Consider the following 19,930-nt stretch of genomic DNA (forward strand, 5'->3'; position numbering starts at 1 on the left):
CAAAATAGTGAAATATTTCACAAAATCTTACAATTTACTGAAGAGTTGATTTTCTAGAAATAGTCTTACATTCAGATACAAATTAAAAAAAAATGCAAAGATTTTACAAAATTTGTATAAAAGTAGAAATATCTTTCAAATTTCTAAAAATTCAACTGAATAGTAAAATATTTCACAAGAGTAGAAATATCTTGCAAATTTATGAAAAGTCATCTGGATGGTGAAATATTTCACAAAATCTTCTAAGTTTGTAAACGATTTTTTTCTAGAAAATAGTGAAATTTTCACAAAATCTTACAATTTACTGAATAGTTGATATTCTACAAACTGTCTTACATTCAGATACAAAATTTAAAAATATGCAAAGATTTCTCAAAATCTCTATAAAAAGTTTAAATAACTAGCAAATTTGTTCTTGCTTCGGCAGAACATATACTAAAATTGGAACGATACAGAGAAGATTAGCATGGCCCCTGCGCAAGGATGATACGCAAAATCGTGAAGCGTTCCACATTTTTATAGCGGTTTATGAGGCGGTTAAAAGTGTATGGCATGACAAGGGAAAATACGCAACATGTACTGATTCTCTTTCCACTCTAGTATCGATTGGTAATTTGAATAATAACCAACATTATATATCCGAAATAAGAAACATTTAAATTCAAAGACAACCGGACATAAAATTAATATGGGTACCTGGACATTGCGGTCCATCTTTCGAATTTCTAAATGTCAACTGAATAGTGAAATATTTCACAAAAGTAGAAATATCTTGCGAATTTCTAAAAGTCAACTGAATAGAGACATATTTCACAAAATCTTCGAATTTTGCCAAAGATTGTTTTATATAGTCACCCAAATAGTAAAATATTTCACAAAATCTTGCAATTTACTGAATAGTTGATATTTTAGAAACAGTCTTACATTCAGTTACAAATTTTAAAAATACAAAGAAAGAGAGAATTTTGAAATATTTCACAAAATTTTGAACATTACTGAGCAGTAAATTTTACGACATTCCTATACGATTTTTTCTAGAAGTCACCCAAATACTGGAATATTTCACAAAATCTACCATTCATGAAAATTAAAAAAAAAAACAAAGATTTCTCAAAATTTCTATAACAATTTCTAAAAACTCAACTGTATAGTAAAATATTTCACAAAAGTAGAAATATCTTGCGAAATTTCAAAAAGTCAACTGGATAGTGAAATATTTCACAAAATTTTTTAAGTTTGTTAACGATATTTTCTAGAAAGTCAACCAAATAATGAAATATTTCAAAAATCTTGCAATGTTCTGAACAGTTGATTTTTAGAAACAAAAGTAGAAATATCTTGCAAATTTTTAAAAAGCCAACTGAATAGAGATATATCTTATCTTAGCATTCAGTTACAAATTAAAAAAATACAAAGATTTATCTAAATCTCTATAAAAGTTGAAATATCTTGCAAATTTCTATAACGTCAACTGAATAGTAAAAATTTCACAAAAGTACAAATATCTTGCAAATTTCAAAAAGTCAACTGAATAGAGACATATTTTGCCAACGATTTGTTTTACAAAGTTACCCAAATAGTGAAATAGTTCACAAAATCTTGCAACTGAATAGCTGATATTTTAGAAACAAATTTTAAAAATACAAAGATATCTCAAAATATCTACAAAAAGTTGAAATATCTTGATAATTTCTAAAAGGTCAACAGAATAGTGAAATATTTCACAAAATCTTGAACATTACTGAACATTCGATTTTTAGGACATTTTGCTACGATTTTTTTCTAGAAAGTCACAGTTGAATTTCTAGAAACGAAAGTAAAAATATCTTACAAATTTCTAAAACGTCAGCAGAATAGAAACATATTTCACAAAATCTTCGAATTTTGTCAGCGATTTATTTAGAAGGTCACCCAAATATAAAAATATTTCACAAAATCTTTTGCAATTTACTGAATAATTGATATTCTACAAACTGTCTTACATTCAGATACAAAATTTAAAAAACGAAAAGATTTCTCAAAATATCAATAAAAAGTTGAAATATCTTGCAAATTTCAAAAAGTCAACTGAATAGTAAAATATTTCACAAAAGTAGAAATATCTTGCAAATTTCTAAAAGTCAACTGAATAGAGACATATTTCACAAAATCTTCGAATTTTTTTACATAGTCACCCAAATAGTAAAATATTTCACAAGATCTTGCAATTTACTGAATAGTTGATATTTTAGAAACATTCTTACATTCAGTTACAAATTTTAAAAATACAAAGAAAGAGAGAATAGTGAAATATTTCAAAAAATCTTGAAAATTACTGAGCAGTCAATTTTATGACATTTCTATACGATTTTTTCTAGAAGTCACCCAAATACTGGAATATTCCACAAAACCTATCATTCATGAAAATTTAAACAAAATACAAAGATTTCTCAAAATTTCTATAACAATTTCTAAAAACTCAACTGAATAGTAAAATATTTCACAAAAGTAGAAATATCTTTCGAAATTTATGAAAAGTCAACTGGATAGTGAAATATTTCAGAAAACCTTTTAAGTTTATCAACGATTTTTTCTAGAAAGTCAACCAAATAGTGAAATATTTCACAAAATCTTGCAATGTGCTGATCAGTTGATTTTTTAGAAACAAAAGTAGAAATATCTTGCAAATTTATAAAAAGCCAACTAAATAGAGATATTTATTCTAGAAAGTCTCCCAAATAGTGAAATATTTCACAAAATCTTACAATTTACTGAAGAGCTGATTTTCTAGAAATAGTCTTACATTCAGTTACAAATTAAAAAAAATGCAAAGATTTCACAAAATTTCTATAAAAAGTAGAAATATCATTCAAATTTCTAAAAACTCAACTGAGTAGTAAAATATTTCACAAAAGTAGAAATATCTTGCAAATTTATGAAAAGTCATCTGGATAGTGAAATATTTTACAAAATCTTCTAAGTTTGTAAACTATTTTTTCTAGAAGGTCAACCAAATAGTGAAATATTTCACAAAATCTTGCAATGTTCTGAACAGTTGATTTTTTAGAAACAAAAGTAGAAATATCTTGCAAATTTTAAAAAAGACAAAACAAAATCTTCTATGTTTGTCAACGATTTTTTCTAGAAAGTCACCAAAATAGTGAAATATTTCACAAAATCTTACAATTTACTGAAGAGTTGATTTTCTAGAAATAGTCTTACATTCAGATACAAATTAAAAAAAAATGCAAAGATTTTACAAAATTTGTATAAAAGTAGAAATATCTTTCAAATTTCTAAAAATTCAACTGAATAGTAAAATATTTCACAAGAGTAGAAATATCTTGCAAATTTATGAAAAGTCATCTGGATGGTGAAATATTTCACAAAATCTTCTAAGTTTGTAAACGATTTTTTTCTAGAAAATAGTGAAATTTTCACAAAATCTTACAATTTACTGAATAGTTGATATTCTACAAACTGTCTTACATTCAGATACAAAATTTAAAAATATGCAAAGATTTCTCAAAATCTCTATAAAAAGTTTAAATAACTAGCAAATTTGTTCTTGCTTCGGCAGAACATATACTAAAATTGGAACGATACAGAGAAGATTAGCATGGCCCCTGCGCAAGGATGATACGCAAAATCGTGAAGCGTTCCACATTTTTATAGCGGTTTATGAGGCGGTTAAAAGTGTATGGCATGACAAGGGAAAATACGCAACATGTACTGATTCTCTTTCCACTCTAGTATCGATTGGTAATTTGAATAATAACCAACATTATATATCCGAAATAAGAAACATTTTAATTCAAAGACAACCGGACATAAAATTAATATGGGTACCTGGACATTGCGGTATAAAAGGTAACGAGTTCGCGGACAAAGTCGCAAGGTCGGCCTCTAATTCCCCACTCCTTACATTTCCTAATTACAATAACAAAGACTGGGAAAGTTTTATTCTATTAAGACTAGTCCAGGAATACAAGGAGAATCTTATTAATAGCACCTCATTTTGGTACAGGAATTTGAATCTTGAAATGACTGATGCTCGCTCCCTTTTACAAAACTTGTCAACTAATTTCAATAGAATAGATATTATAAAATTCGAGCGCTTAAGGCTTGGACATTCTAAATTAACACATGGACACCTAATGAATCTTCCTACATCGCAAATTTGTAACTGCCCATCTCCCGTTTCAAATCCTTCACATATCTTACAACATTGTACTCGATTTACAAATATAAGACATAACATTTTTGGAAATTCTGACCCAGTTAGAGCCTTATTTAATCCATCACCTGACAATATCACAAAAATTATTAACTTCTTAAAAGCAACACATACTTATAACTTCATATAAAATATACATAAATGTACTAATTAATATATATCGATAGTTACTAAAAATTGTTTAAACTTAACATACACTGAGCTAAAGGCCTTAGCAGTTATAGCTCTTATAATTAAAATTATCTTATAATTTCATATTATAAGCTAATAAATAAATAAATAAATAAACTAGCAAATTTCTAAAAAGTCAACTGAATAGAGACATATTTCACAAAATCTTCGAATTTTGCCAACGATTGTTTTACATAGTAACCCAAATAGTGAAATATTTCACAAAATCTTGCAATTTACTGAATAGTTGATATTTTAGAAACAAACTTACATTCAGTTACAAATTTTAAAAATACAAAGAAAGTGTGAATAGTGACATATTTTCACAAAATCTTGAACATTACTGAGCAGTCAATTTTAGGACATTTCTATACGATTTTTTGTAGAAGTCACCCAAATACTGGAATATTTCACAACAGCTATCATTCATGAAAATTAAAAAAAACAAAGATTTCTCAAAATGTCTATAACAATTTCTATAAACTCAACTGAGTAGTAAAATATTTCACAACAGTATAAATATCTTGTCGAAATTTATGAAAAGTAAACTGGATAGTGAAATATTTCACAAAATCTTTTAAGTTTGTCAACGATTTTTTCTAGAAAGTCAACCACATAGTGAAATATTTCACAAAAACGTGCAATGTTCTGAACAGTTGATTTTTTAGAAACAAAAGTAGAAATATCTTACAAATCTTGCAGTAAATTTTAGGACATTTCTATACGATTTTTTCTAGAAGTCACCCAATACTGGTATATTTCACAAAATCTATCATTCATGAAAATTAAAAAAACAAAGATTTCTCATATTTCTATAACAATTTCTAAAAACTCAACTGAATAGTAAAATATTTCATAAAAGTAGAAATATATTGCGAAATTTAAGAAAAGTCAACTGGATAGTGAAATATTTCACAAAATCTTTTAAGTTTGTCAACGATTTTTTCAAGAAAGTCAACCAAATAGTGAAATATTTCACAAAATCTTGCAATGTTCTAAACAGTTGATTTTTTAGAAACAAAAGTAGAAATATCTTGCAACTTTATAAAAAGCCAACTGAATAGAAACATATTTCATAAAATCTTCTATGTTTGTCAACGATTTTTTCTAGAAAGTCACCCAAATAGTGAAACATTTCACAAAATCTTACAATTTACTGAAGAGTTGATTTTCTAGAAATAGTCTTACATTCAGATACAAATTAAAAAAATGCAAAGATTTCACAAAATTTCTATAAAAAGTAGAAATATCATTAAAATTTCTAAAACTCAACTGAGTAGTAAAATATTTCGCACAAGTAGAAATATCTTGCAAATTTATGAAAAGTCATCTGGATGGTGAAATATTTCACAAAATCTTCTAAGTTTGTAAACGATTTTTTTCTAGAAGGTCAACCAAATAGTGAAAAGTCAACTGGATAGTGAAATATTTCACAAAATCTTTTAAGTTTGTCAACTTTTTTTCAAGAAATAGTGAAATATTTCACAAAATCTTGCAATGTTCTAAACAGTTGATTTTTAGAAACAAAAGTAGAAATATCTTGCAACTTTATAAAAAGCCAACTGAATAGAAACATATTTCATAAAATCTTCTATGTTTGTCAACGATTTTTTCTAGAAAGTCACCCAAATAGTGAAACATTTCACAAAATCTTACAATTTACTGAAGAGTTGATTTTCTAGAAATAGTCTTACATTCAGATACATATTAAAAAAATGCAAAGATTTCACAAAATTTCTATAAAAAGTAGAAATATCATTAAAATTTCTAAAAACTCAACTGAGTAGTAAAATATTTCACACAAGTAGAAATATCTTGCAAATTTATGAAAAGTCATCTGGATAGTGAAAATATTTCACAAAATCTTCTAAGTTTGTAAACAATTTTTTCTAGAAGGTCAACCAAATAGTTAAATTTTCACAAAATCTTGCAATTTACTGAATAGTTGATATTTTAGAAACAAAACTAGAAATATCTTGCAAATTTCTAAAAAGTCAACTGAATAGTAAAATATTTCACAAAAGTAGAAATATCTTGCAAATTTCTAATACGTCAACTGAATAGAGACATATTTCACAAAATCTTCGAATTTTGCCAAAGATTGTTTTAGATAGTCACCCAAATAGTGAAATATTTCACAAAATCTTGCAATTTACTGAATAGTTTATAATTTAGAAACAGCCTTACATTCAGTTACAAATTTTAAAAATACAAAGAAAGAGAGAATATTGAAATATTTCACAATTTTAGGACATTCCTATACGATTTTTTCTAGAAGTCACCCAAATACTGGAATATTTCACAAAATCTACCATTCATGAAAATTAAAAAAAATAAAGATTTCTCAAAATTTCTATAACAATTTCTAAAAACTCAACTGAATAGTAAAATATTTCACAAAAGTAGAAATATCTTGCGAAATTTATGAAAAGTCAACTGGATAGTGAAATATTTCACAAAATCTTTTAAGTTTATAAAAAGCCAACTGAATAGAAACATATTTCATAAAATCTTCTATGTTTGTCAACGATATTTTCTAGAAAGTCAACCAAATAGTGAAATATTTCACAAAATCTTGCAATGTTCTGAACAGTTGATTTTTAGAAACAAAAGTAGAAATATCTTGGAAATTTTTAAAAAGTTACAAATTATAAAAATATAAAGATTATCTAAATCTCTATAAAAGTTGAAATATCTTGCAAATTTCTATAACGTCAACTGAATAGTAAAAATTTCACAAAAGTAGAAATATCTTGCAAATTTCAAAAAGTCAACTGAATAGAGACATATTTCACAAAATCTTCGAATTTTGCTAACGATTTGTTTTACAAAGTTACCCAAATAGTGAAATAGTTCACAAAATCTTGCAACTGAATAGTCGATATTTTAGAAACAGTTTCAGAAACAAATTTTAAAAATTAAAAAAAAACAGAGATTTCTCAAAATTTCTATAACAATTTCTAAAAACTCAACTGAATAGTAAAATATTACACAAAAGTAGAAATATCTTGCGAAATTTATGAAAAGTCAACTGGATAATGAAATTTTAACAAAATCTTTAAAGTTTGTTAACGATTTTTTCTAGAAAGTCAACCAAATAGTGAAATATTTCACAAAATCTTGCAATGTTCTGAACAGTTGATTTTTTAGAAACAAAAGTAGAAATATCTTGCAAATTTTTAAAAAGCCAACTGAATAGAGATATATTTCATAAAATATTCTATGTTTGTCAACGATTTTTTCTAGAAAGTGTGAAATATTTCACAAAATCTTACAATTTACTGAAGAATTGATTTTCTAGAAATAGTCTTACATTCAGATACAAATTAAAAAAATGCAAAGATTTCACAAAATATCTCTAAAAAGTAGAAATATCTTTCAAATTTCTAAAAACTCAACTGAGTAATAAAATATTTCACAAAAGTAGAAATATCTTGCAAATTTATGAAAAGTCATCTGGATAGTGAAATATTTCACAAAATCTTCTAAGTTTGTAAACGATTTTTTCTAGAAGGTCAACCAAATAGTGATATTTTCACAAAATCTTGCAATTTACTGAATAGTTGATATTCTACAAACTGTCTTACATTCAGATAAAAAATTTAAAAAAATACAAAGATTTCTCAAAATCTCTATAAAAAGTTTAAATAACTTGCAAATTTCTGAAAAGTCAACTGAATAGTAAAATATTTTACAAAAGTAGAAATATCTTGCAAATATCTAAAAAGTCAATTAAATAGAGAAATATTTCACAAAATCTTCGAATTTTGCCAACGATTTGTTTTACATAGTCACCCAAATAGTGAAATATTTCACAAAATCTTGCATTTTACTGAATAGTTGATATTTTAGAAACAAAACTAGAAATATCTTGCAAATTTCTAAAAAGTCAACTGAATAGACATATTTCACAAAATCTTCGAATTTGCCAACGATTTGTTTTACAAAGTTACCCATATAGTGAAATATTTCACAAAATCTTGCAATTTACTGAATAGTTGATATTTTAGAAACAGTTTTACATTCAGTTACAAATTGTAAAAATACAAAGTTAAAAATTTTAAAAAATGCAAAGATTTCTCAAAACCTCTATAAAAAGTTGAAATAAAAAGTCAACTTATAGTAATATATTTCTCAAAATCTTCTAATGTTGTCAACGATTTTTCTAGAAGGTCAACCGAATAGTGAAATATTTCACAAAATCTTGCAGTGTACTGAACAGTTGATTTTCTTGAAACAAAAGTAGAATATCTTGTAAATTTCTAAAAAGTCAACTGAATATAGACATATATCACAAAATCTTCGAATTTTGCCAACGATTTGTTTTTCACCAAAATAGTGAAATATTTCACAAAATCTTCCAATTTACTGTATAGTTGATATTTTAGAAACAGTCTTACATTCAGTAACAAATTTTAAAAATACAAAGATTTCTCAAAATATAAATAAAAAGTTGAAATATCTTGCTAATTTCTAAAAAGTCAACTGAATGGTGAAATATTTCACAATATCTTGAACATTACTGAACAGTCGATTTTTAGGACATTTTTCAACGATTTTTTCTAGAAAGTCACACAAATAGTGAAACAGTTGAATTTCTAGAAACAAAAGTAAAAATATCTAAAACGTCATCAGAATAGAAACATATTTCACAAAATCTTCGAATTTTGTCAGCGATTTATTTTTGAAAGTCACCCAAATATGGAAATATTTCACAAAATCTTTTGCAATTTACTGAATAATTGATATTCTACAAACTGTCTTACATTCAGATACAAAATTTAAAAAAATGCAAAGATTTCTCAAAATCTCTTCAAAAAGCTGAAATATCTTGCAAATTTCAAAAAGTCAAGTAAATAGTAAAATATTTCAAAAAAGTAGAAATATCTCGCAAATTTGTAAAAGCCAACTGAATATTTCACAAAATCTTCGAATTTTGCCAACGATTGTTTTACATAGTCACCCAAATAGTGAAATATTTCACAAAATCTTGCAATTTACTGAATAGTTCATATTTTAGAAACAAAAGTAGAAATATTTTGCAAATTTCTAAAAAGTCAACTGAATAGAGACATATTTCACAAAATCTTCGAATTTTGCCAACGATTTGTTTTACATAGTCACCCAATAGTGAAATATTTCACAAAATCTTGCAATTTACTGAACAGTTGATATTTTAGAAACAAAACTAGAAATATCTTGCAAATTTCTAAAAAGTCAACTGAATAGTAAAATATTTCACAAAAGGAGAAATATCTTGCAAATTTCTAAAACGTCAACTGAATAGAGACATATTTCACAAAATCTTCGAATTTTGCCAACGATTGTTTTACATAGTCACCCAAATACTGGTATATTTCACAAATCTATCATACATGAAATTAAAAAAAAAAGATTTCTCAAAATTTCTATAATAATTTCTAAAAACTCAACTGAATAGTAAAATGTTTCACAAGAAATATCTTGCGAAATTTATGAAAAGTCAACTGGATAGTGAAATATTTAACAAAATCTTTTAAGTGTGTTAACGATAGAAATATCTTTCGAATTTCTAAATGTCAACTGAATAGTGAAATATTTCACAAAAGTAGAAATATCTTGCGAATTTCTAAAAGTCAACTGAATAGAGACATATTTCACAAAATCTTCGAATTTTGCCAAAGATTGTTTTATATAGTCACCCAAATAGTGAAATATTTCACAAAATCTTGCAATTTACTGAATAGTTGATATTTTAGAAACAGTCTTACATTCAGTTACAAATTTTAAAAATACAAAGAAAGAGAGAATTTTGAAATATTTCACAAAATTTTGAACATTACTGAGCAGTAAATTTTACGACATTCCTATACGATTTTTTCTAGAAGTCACCCAAATACTGGAATATTTCACAAAATCTACCATTCATGAAAATTAAAAAAAAAACAAAGATTTCTCAAAATTTCTATAACAATTTCTAAAAACTCAACTGTATAGTAAAATATTTCACAAAAGTAGAAATATCTTGCGAAATTTCAAAAAGTCAACTGGATAGTGAAATATTTCACAAAATTTTTTAAGTTTGTTAACGATATTTTCTAGAAAGTCAACCAAATAGTGAAATATTTCAAAAATCTTGCAATGTTCTGAACAGTTGATTTTTAGAAACAAAAGTAGAAATATCTTGCAAATTTTTAAAAAGCCAACTGAATAGAGATATCTTATCTTAGCATTCAGTTACAAATTAAAAAAATACAAAGATTTATCTAAATCTCTATAAAAGTTGAAATATCTTGCAAATTTCTATAACGTCAACTGAATAGTAAAAATTTCACAAAAGTACAAATATCTTGCAAATTTCAAAAAGTCAACTGAATAGAGACATATTTTGCCAACGATTTGTTTTACAAAGTTACCCAAATAGTGAAATAGTTCACAAAATCTTGCAACTGAATAGTTGATATTTTAGAAACAAATTTTAAAAATACAAGATATCTCAAAATATCTACAAAAAGTTGAAATATCTTGATAATTTCTAAAAGGTCAACAGAATAGTGAAATATTTCACAAAATCTTGAACATTACTGAACATTCGATTTTAGGACATTTTGCTACGATTTTTTTCTAGAAAGTCACAGTTGAATTTCTAGAAACGAAAGTAAAAATATCTTACAAATTTCTAAAACGTCATCAGAATAGAAACATATTTCACAAAATCTTCGAATTTTGTCAGCGATTTATTTAGAAGGTCACCCAAATATAAAAATATTTCACAAAATCTTTTGCAATTTACTGAATAATTGATATTCTACAAACTGTCTTACATTCAGATACAAAATTTAAAAAACGAAAAGATTTCTCAAAATATCAATAAAAAGTTGAAATATCTTGCAAATTTCAAAAAGTCAACTGAATAGTAAAATATTTCACAAAAGTAGAAATATCTTGCAAATTTCTAAAAGTCAACTGAATAGAGACATATTTCACAAAATCTTCGAATTTTTTACATAGTCACCCAAATAGTAAAATATTTCACAAGATCTTGCAATTTACTGAATAGTTGATATTTTAGAAACATTCTTACATTCAGTTACAAATTTTAAAAATACAAAGAAAGAGAGAATAGTGAAATATTTCAAAAAATCTTGAAAATTACTGAGCAGTCAATTTTATGACATTTCTATACGATTTTTTCTAGAAGTCACCCAAATACTGGAATATTCCACAAAACCTATCATTCATGAAAATTTAAACAAAATACAAAGATTTCTCAAAATTTCTATAACAATTTCTAAAAACTCAACTGAATAGTAAAATATTTCACAAAAGTAGAAATATCTTTCGAAATTTATGATAGTGAAATATTTCAGAAAACCTTTTAAGTTTATCAACGATTTTTTCTAGAAAGTCAACCAAATAGTGAAATATTTCACAAAATCTTGCAATGTGCTGATCAGTTGATTTTTTAGAAACAAAAGTAGAAATATCTTGCAAATTTATAAAAAGCCAACTAAATAGAGATATTTATTCTAGAAAGTCACCCAAATAGTGAAATATTTCACAAAATCTTACAATTTACTGAAGAGCTGATTTTCTAGAAATAGTCTTACATTCAGTTACAAATTAAAAAAAATGCAAAGATTTCACAAAATTTCTATAAAAAGTAGAAATATCATTCAAATTTCTAAAAACTCAACTTAGTAGTAAAATATTTCACAAAAGTAGAAATATCTTGCAAATTTATGAAAAGTCATCTGGATAGTGAAATATTTTACAAAATCTTCTAAGTTTGTAAACTATTTTTTCTAGAAGGTCAACCAAATAGTGAAATATTTCACAAAATCTTGCAATGTTCTGAACAGTTGATTTTTTAGAAACAAAAGTAGAAATATCTTGCAAATTTTAAAAAAGACAAAACAAAATCTTCTATGTTTGTCAACGATTTTTCTAGAAAGTCACCAAAATAGTGAAATATTTCACAAAATCTTACAATTTACTGAAGAGTTGATTTTCTAGAAATAGTCTTACATTCAGATACAAATTAAAAAAAAATGCAAAGATTTTACAAAATTTGTATAAAAGTAGAAATATCTTTCAAATTTCTAAAAATTCAACTGAATAGTAAAATATTTCACAAGAGTAGAAATATCTTGCAAATTTATGAAAAGTCATCTGGATGGTGAAATATTTCACAAAATCTTCTAAGTTTGTAAACGATTTTTTCTAGAAGGTCAACCAAATAGTGAAATTTTCACAAAATCTTACAATTTACTGAATAGTTGATATTCTACAAACTGTCTTACATTCAGATACAAAATTTAAAAATATGCAAAGATTTCTCAAAATCTCTATAAAAAGTTTAAATAACTAGCAAATTTGTTCTTGCTTCGGCAGAACATATACTAAAATTGGAACGATACAGAGAAGATTAGCATGGCCCCTGCGCAAGGATGACACGCAAAATCGTGAAGCGTTCCACATTTTTATAGCGGTTTATGAGGCGGTTAAAAGTGTATGGCATGACAAGGGAAAATACGCAATATTTACTGATTCTCTTTCCACTCTAGTATCGATTGGTAATTTGAATAATAACCAACATTATATATCCGAAATAAGAAACATTTTAATTCAAAGACAACCGGACATAAAATTAATATGGGTACCTGGACATTGCGGTATAAAAGGTAACGAGTTCGCGGACAAAGTCGCAAGGTCGGCCTCTAATTCCCCACTCCTTACATTTCCTAATTACAATAACAAAGACTGGGAAAGTTTTATTCTATTAAGACTAGTCCAGGAATACAAGGAGAATCTTATTAATAGCACCTCATTTTTGTACAGGAATTTGAATCTTGAAATGACTGATGCTCGCTCCCTTTTACAAAACTTGTCAACTAATTTCAATAGAATAGATATTATAAAATTCGAGCGCTTAAGGCTTGGACATTCTAAATTAACACATGGACACCTAATGAATCTTCCTACATCGCAAATTTGTAACTGCCCATCTCCCGTTTCAAATCCTTCACATATCTTACAACATTGTACTCGATTTACAAATATAAGACATAACATTTTTGGAAATTCTGACCCAGTTAGAGCCTTATTTAATCCATCACCTGACAATATCACAAAATTATTAACTTCTTAAAAGCAACACATACTTATAACTTCATATAAAATATACATAAATGTACTAATTAATATATATCGATAGTTACTAAAAATTGTTTAAACTTAACATACACTGAGCTAAAGGCCTTAGCAGTTATAGCTCTTATAATTAAAATTATCTTATAATTTCATATTATAAGCTAATAAATAAATAAATAAATAAATAATAAATAAACTAGCAAATTTCTAAAAAGTCAACTGAATAGAGACATATTTCACAAAATCTTCGAATTTTGCCAACGATTGTTTTACATAGTAACCCAAATAGTGAAATATTTCACAAAATCTTGCAATTTACTGAATAGTTGATATTTTAGAAACAAACTTACATTCAGTTACAAATTTTAAAAATACAAAGAAAGTGTGAATAGTGACATATTTTCACAAAATCTTGAACATTACTGAGCAGTCAATTTTAGACATTTCTATACGATTTTTCACAAAATCTTGAACATTACTGAGCAGTCAATTTTAGGACATTTCTATACGATTTTTTGTAGAAGTCACCCAAATACTGGAATATTTCACAACATCTATCATTCATGAAAATTAAAAAAAACAAAGATTTCTCAAAATGTCTATAACAATTTCTATAAACTCAACTGAGTAGTAAAATATTTCACAACAGTATAAATATCTTGCGAAATTTATGAAAAGTCAACTGGATAGTGAAATATTTCACAAAATCTTTTAAGTTTGTCAACGATTTTTTCTAGAAAGTCAACCACATAGTGAAATATTTCACAAAAACGTGCAATGTTCTGAACAGTTGATTTTTTAGAAACAAAAGTAGAAATATCTTACAAATCTTGCAGTAAATTTTAGGACATTTCTATACGATTTTTCTAGAAGTCACCCAAATACTGGTATATTTCACAAAATCTATCATTCATGAAAATTAAAAAAACAAAGATTTCTCAATATTTCTATACAATTTCTAAAAACTCAACTGAATAGTAAAATATTTCATAAAAGTAGAAATATATTGCGAAATTTAAGAAAAGTCAACTGGATAGTGAAATATTTCACAAAATCTTTTAAGTTTGTCAACGATTTTTTCAAGAAAGTCAACCAAATAGTGAAATATTTCACAAAATCTTGCAATGTTCTAAACAGTTGATTTTTTAGAACAAAAGTAGAAATATCTTGCAACTTTATAAAAAGCCAACTGAATAGAAACATATTCATAAAATCTTCTATGTTTGTCAACGATTTTTTCTAGAAAGTCACCCAAATAGTGAAACATTTCACAAAATCTTACAATTTACTGAAGAGTTGATTTTCTAGAAATAGTCTTACATTCAGATACAAATTAAAAAAATGCAAAGATTTCACAAAATTTCTATAAAAAGTAGAAATATCATTAAAATTTCTAAAAACTCAACTGAGTAGTAAAATATTTCACACAAGTAGAAATATCTTGCAAATTTATGAAAAGTCATCTGGATGGTGAAATATTTCACAAAATCTTCTAAGTTTGTAAACGATTTTTTCTAGAAGGTCAACCAAATAGTGAAAAGTCAACTGGATAGTGAAATATTTCACAAAATCTTTTAAGTTTGTCAACGTTTTTTTCAAGAAATAGTGAAATATTTCACAAAATCTTGCAATGTTCTAAACAGTTGATTTTTTAGAAACAAAAGTAGAAATATCTTGCAACTTTATAAAAAGCCAACTGAATAGAAACATATTTCATAAAATCTTCTATGTTTGTCAACGATTTTTTCTAGAAAGTCACCCAAATAGTGAAACATTTCACAAAATCTTACAATTTACTGAGAGTTGATTTTCTAGAAATAGTCTTACATTCAGATACATATTAAAAAAATGCAAAGATTTCACAAAATTTCTATAAAAAGTAGAAATATCATTAAAATTTCTAAAAACTCAACTGAGTAGTAAAATATTTCACACAAGTAGAAATATCTTGCAAATTTATGAAAAGTCATCTGGATAGTGAAAATATTTCACAAAATCTTCTAAGTTTGTAAACAATTTTTTCTAGAAGGTCACCAATAGTTAAATTTCACAAAATCTTGCAATTTACTGAATAGTTGATATTTAGAAACAAAACTAGAAATATCTTGCAAATTCTAAAAAGTCAACTGAATAGTAAAATATTTCACAAAAGTAGAAATATCTTGCAAATTTCTAATACGTCAACTGAATAGAGACATATTTCACAAAATCTTCGAATTTTGCCAAAGATTGTTTTAGATAGTCACCCAAATAGTGAAATATTTCACAAAATCTTGCAATTTACTGAATAGTTTATAATTTAGAAACAGCCTTACATTCAGTTACAAATTTTAAAAATACAAAGAAAGAGAGAATATTGAAATATTTCACAATTTTAGGACATTCCTATACGATTTTTCTAGAAGTCACCCAAATACTGGAATATTTCACAAAATCTACCATTCATGAAAATTAAAAAAAATAAAGATTTCTCAAAATTTCTATAACAATTTCTAAAAACTCAACTGAATAGTAAAATATTTCACAAAAGTAGAAATATCTTGCGAAATTTATGAAAAGTCAACTGGATAGTGAAATATTTCACAAATCTTTTAAGTTTATAAAAAGCCAACTGAATAGAAACATATTTCATAAAATCTTCTATGTTTGTCAACGATATTTTCTAGAAAGTCAACCAAATAGTGAAATATTTCACAAAATCTTGCAATGTTCTGAACAGTTGATTTTTAGAAACAAAAGTAGAAATATCTTGGAAATTTTTAAAAAGTTACAAATTATAAAAATATAAAGATTATCTAAATCTCTATAAAAGTTGAAATATCTTGCAAATTTCTATAACGTCAACTGAATAGTAAAAATTTCACAAAAGTAGAAATATCTTGCAAATTTCAAAAGTCAACTGAATAGAGACATATTTCACAAAATCTTCGAATTTTGCTAACGATTTGTTTTACAAAGTTACCCAAATAGTGAAATAGTTCACAAAATCTTGCAACTGAATAGTCGATATTTTAGAAACAGTTTCAGAAACAAATTTTAAAAATTAAAAAAAAAACAGAGATTTCTCAAAATTTCTATAACAATTTCTAAAAACTCAACTGAATAGTAAAATATTACACAAAAGTAGAAATATCTTGCGAAATTTATGAAAAGTCAACTGGATAATGAAATTTTAACAAAATCTTTAAAGTTTGTTAACGATTTTTTCTAGAAAGTCAACCAAATAGTGAAATATTTCACAAAATCTTGCAATGTTCTGAACAGTTGATTTTTTAGAAACAAAAGTAGAAATATCTTGCAAATTTTTAAAAAGCCAACTGAATAGAGATATATTTCATAAAATATTCTATGTTTGTCAACGATTTTTCTAGAAAGTGTGAAATATTTCACAAAATCTTACAATTTACTGAAGAATTGATTTTCTAGAAATAGTCTTACATTCAGATACAAATTAAAAAAATTCAAAGATTTCACAAAATATCTCTAAAAAGTAGAAATATCTTTCAAATTTCTAAAAACTCAACTGAGTAATAAAATATTTCACAAAAGTAGAAATATCTTGCAAATTTATGAAAAGTCATCTGGATAGTGAAATATTTCACAAAATCTTCTAAGTTTGTAAACGATTTTTTCTAGAAGGTCAACCAAATAGTGATATTTTCACAAAATCTTGCAATTTACTGAATAGTTGATATTCTACAAACTGTCTTACATTCAGATAAAAAAATTTAAAAAATGCAAAGATTTCTCAAAATCTCTATAAAAAGTTTAAATAACTTGCAAATTTCTGAAAAGTCAACTGAATAGTAAAATATTTACAAAAGTAGAAATATCTTGCAAATATCTAAAAAGTCAATTAAATAGAGAAATATTTCACAAATCTTCGAATTTTGCCAACGATTTGTTTTACATAGTCACCCAAATAGTGAAATATTCACAAAATCTTGCATTTTACTGAATAGTTGATATTTAGAAACAAAACTAGAAATATCTTGCAAATTTCTAAAAAGTCAACTGAATAGACATATTTCACAAAATCTTCGAATTTTGCCAACGATTTGTTTTAGCAAGTTACCCATATAGTGAAATATTTCACAAAATCTTGCAATTTACTGAATAGTTGATATTTTAGAAACAGTTTTACATTCAGTTACAAATTGTAAAAATACAAAGTTAAAAAATTTTAAAAAATGCAAAGATTTCTCAAAACCTCTATAAAAAGTTGAAATAAAAAGTCAACTTATAGTAATATATTTCTCAAAATCTTCTAATGTTGTCAACGATTTTTTCTAGAAGGTCAACCGAATAGTGAAATATTTCACAAAATCTTGCAGTGTACTGAACAGTTGATTTTCTTGAAACAAAAGTAGAATATCTTGTAAATTTCTAAAAAGTCAACTGAATATAGACATATATCACAAAATCTTCGAATTTTGCCAACGATTTGTTTTTCACCAAAATAGTGAAATATTTCACAAAATCTTCCAATTTACTGTATAGTTGATATTTTAGAAACAGTCTTACATTCAGTAACAAATTTTAAAAATACAAAGATTTCTCAAAATATAAATAAAAAGTTGAAATATCTTGCTAATTTCTAAAAAGTCAACTGAATGGTGAAATATTTCACAATATCTTGAACATTACTGAACAGTCGATTTTTAGGACATTTTTCAACGATTTTTTCTAGAAAGTCACACAAATAGTGAAACAGTTGAATTTCTAGAAACAAAAGTAAAAATATCTAAAACGTCATCAGAATAGAAACATATTTCACAAAATCTTCGAATTTTGTCAGCGATTTATTTTTGAAAGTCACCCAAATATGGAAATATTTCACAAAATCTTTTGCAATTTACTGAATAATTGATATTCTACAAACTGTCTTACATTCAGATACAAAATTTAAAAAAATGCAAAGATTTCTCAAAATCTCTTCAAAAAGTTGAAATATCTTGCAAATTTCAAAAAGTCAACTAAATAGTAAAATATTTCAAAAAAGTAGAAATATCTCGCAAATTTCTAAAAGCCAACTGAATATTTCACAAAATCTTCGAATTTTGCCAACGATTGTTTTACATAGTCACCCAAATAGTGAAATATTTCACAAAATCTTGCAATTTACTGAATAGTTCATATTTTAGAAACAAAAGTAGAAATATTTTGCAAATTTCTAAAAAGTCAACTGAATAGAGACATATTTCACAAAATCTTCGAATTTTGCCAACGATTTGTTTTACATAGTCACCCAAATGAAATATTTCACAAAATCTTGCAATTTACTGAATAGTTGATATTTTAGAAACAAAACTAGAAATATCTTGCAAATTTATGAAAAGTCATCTGGATAGTGAAAATATTTCACAAAATCTTCTAAGTTTGTAAACAATTTTTTCTAGAAGGTCAACCAAATAGTTAAATTTTCACAAAATCTTGCAATTTACTGAATAGTTGATATTTTAGAAACAAAACTAGAAATATCTTGCAAATTTCTAAAAAGTCAACTGAATAGTAAAATATTTCACAAAAGGAGAAATATCTTGCAAATTTCTAAAACGTCAACTGAATAGAGACATATTTCACAAAATCTTCGAATTTTGCCAACGATTGTTTTACATAGTCACCCAAATACTGGTATATTTCACAAAATCTATCATACATGAAAATTAAAAAAAAAAAGATTTCTCAAAATTTCTATAATAATTTCTAAAAACTCAACTGAATAGTAAAATGTTTCACAAGAAATATCTTGCGAAATTTATGAAAGTCAACTGGATAGTGAAATATTTAACAAAATCTTTTAAGTTTGTTAACGATAGAAATATCTTTCGAATTTCTAAATGTCAACTGAATAGTGAAATATTTCACAAAAGTAGAAATATCTTGCGAATTTCTAAAAGTCAACTGAATAGAGACATATTTCACAAAATCTTCGAATTTTGTTAACGATTTTTCTAGAAAGTCACCAAATAGTGAAATATTTCAAAAATCTTGCAATGTTCTGAACAGTTGATTTTTAGAAACAAAAGTAGAAATATCTTGCAAATTTTTAAAAAGCCAACTGAATAGAGATATATCTTATCTTAGCATTCAGTTACAAATTAAAAAAATACAAAGATTTATCTAAATCTCTATAAAAGTTGAAATATCTTGCAAATTTCTATAACGTCAACTGAATAGTAAAATTTCACAAAAGTACAAATATCTTGCAAATTTCAAAAAGTCAACTGAATAGAGACATGTTTTTGCCAACGATTTGTTTTACAAAGTTACCCAAATAGTGAAATAGTTCACAAAATCTTGCAACTGAATAGTTGATATTTTAGAAACAAATTTTAAAAATACAAAGATATCTCAAAATATCTACAAAAAGTGAAATATCTTGATAATTTCTAAAAGGTCAACAGAATA

The 19,930-nt window shown here is 25.5% G+C and overlaps 3 non-coding genes across 3 annotated transcripts; all 3 read left to right on the forward strand.

Annotated features, from left to right (window-relative positions):
• The first annotated feature begins 411 nt into the window (after positions 1-411).
• Positions 412-518, forward strand: LOC119601897. The gene has a single exon (XR_005231277.1). It is a non-coding gene; the product is annotated as a U6 spliceosomal RNA (small nuclear RNA).
• Positions 519-3,543: 3,025 nt separating this feature from the next.
• Positions 3,544-3,650, forward strand: LOC119601898. The gene has a single exon (XR_005231278.1). It is a non-coding gene; the product is annotated as a U6 spliceosomal RNA (small nuclear RNA).
• A 9,094-nt stretch (positions 3,651-12,744) lies between these two features.
• Positions 12,745-12,851, forward strand: LOC119601896. The gene has a single exon (XR_005231276.1). It is a non-coding gene; the product is annotated as a U6 spliceosomal RNA (small nuclear RNA).
• Positions 12,852-19,930: the final 7,079 nt, after the last annotated feature.

The sequence above is a fragment of the Lucilia sericata genome, unplaced genomic scaffold, assembly GCF_015586225.1.
Source record: "Lucilia sericata isolate MDLA Ls3-8-SP2 unplaced genomic scaffold, ASM1558622v1 Contig000197F_arrow, whole genome shotgun sequence".
NCBI classification, from domain to species: Eukaryota; Metazoa; Arthropoda; class Insecta; order Diptera; family Calliphoridae; genus Lucilia; species Lucilia sericata.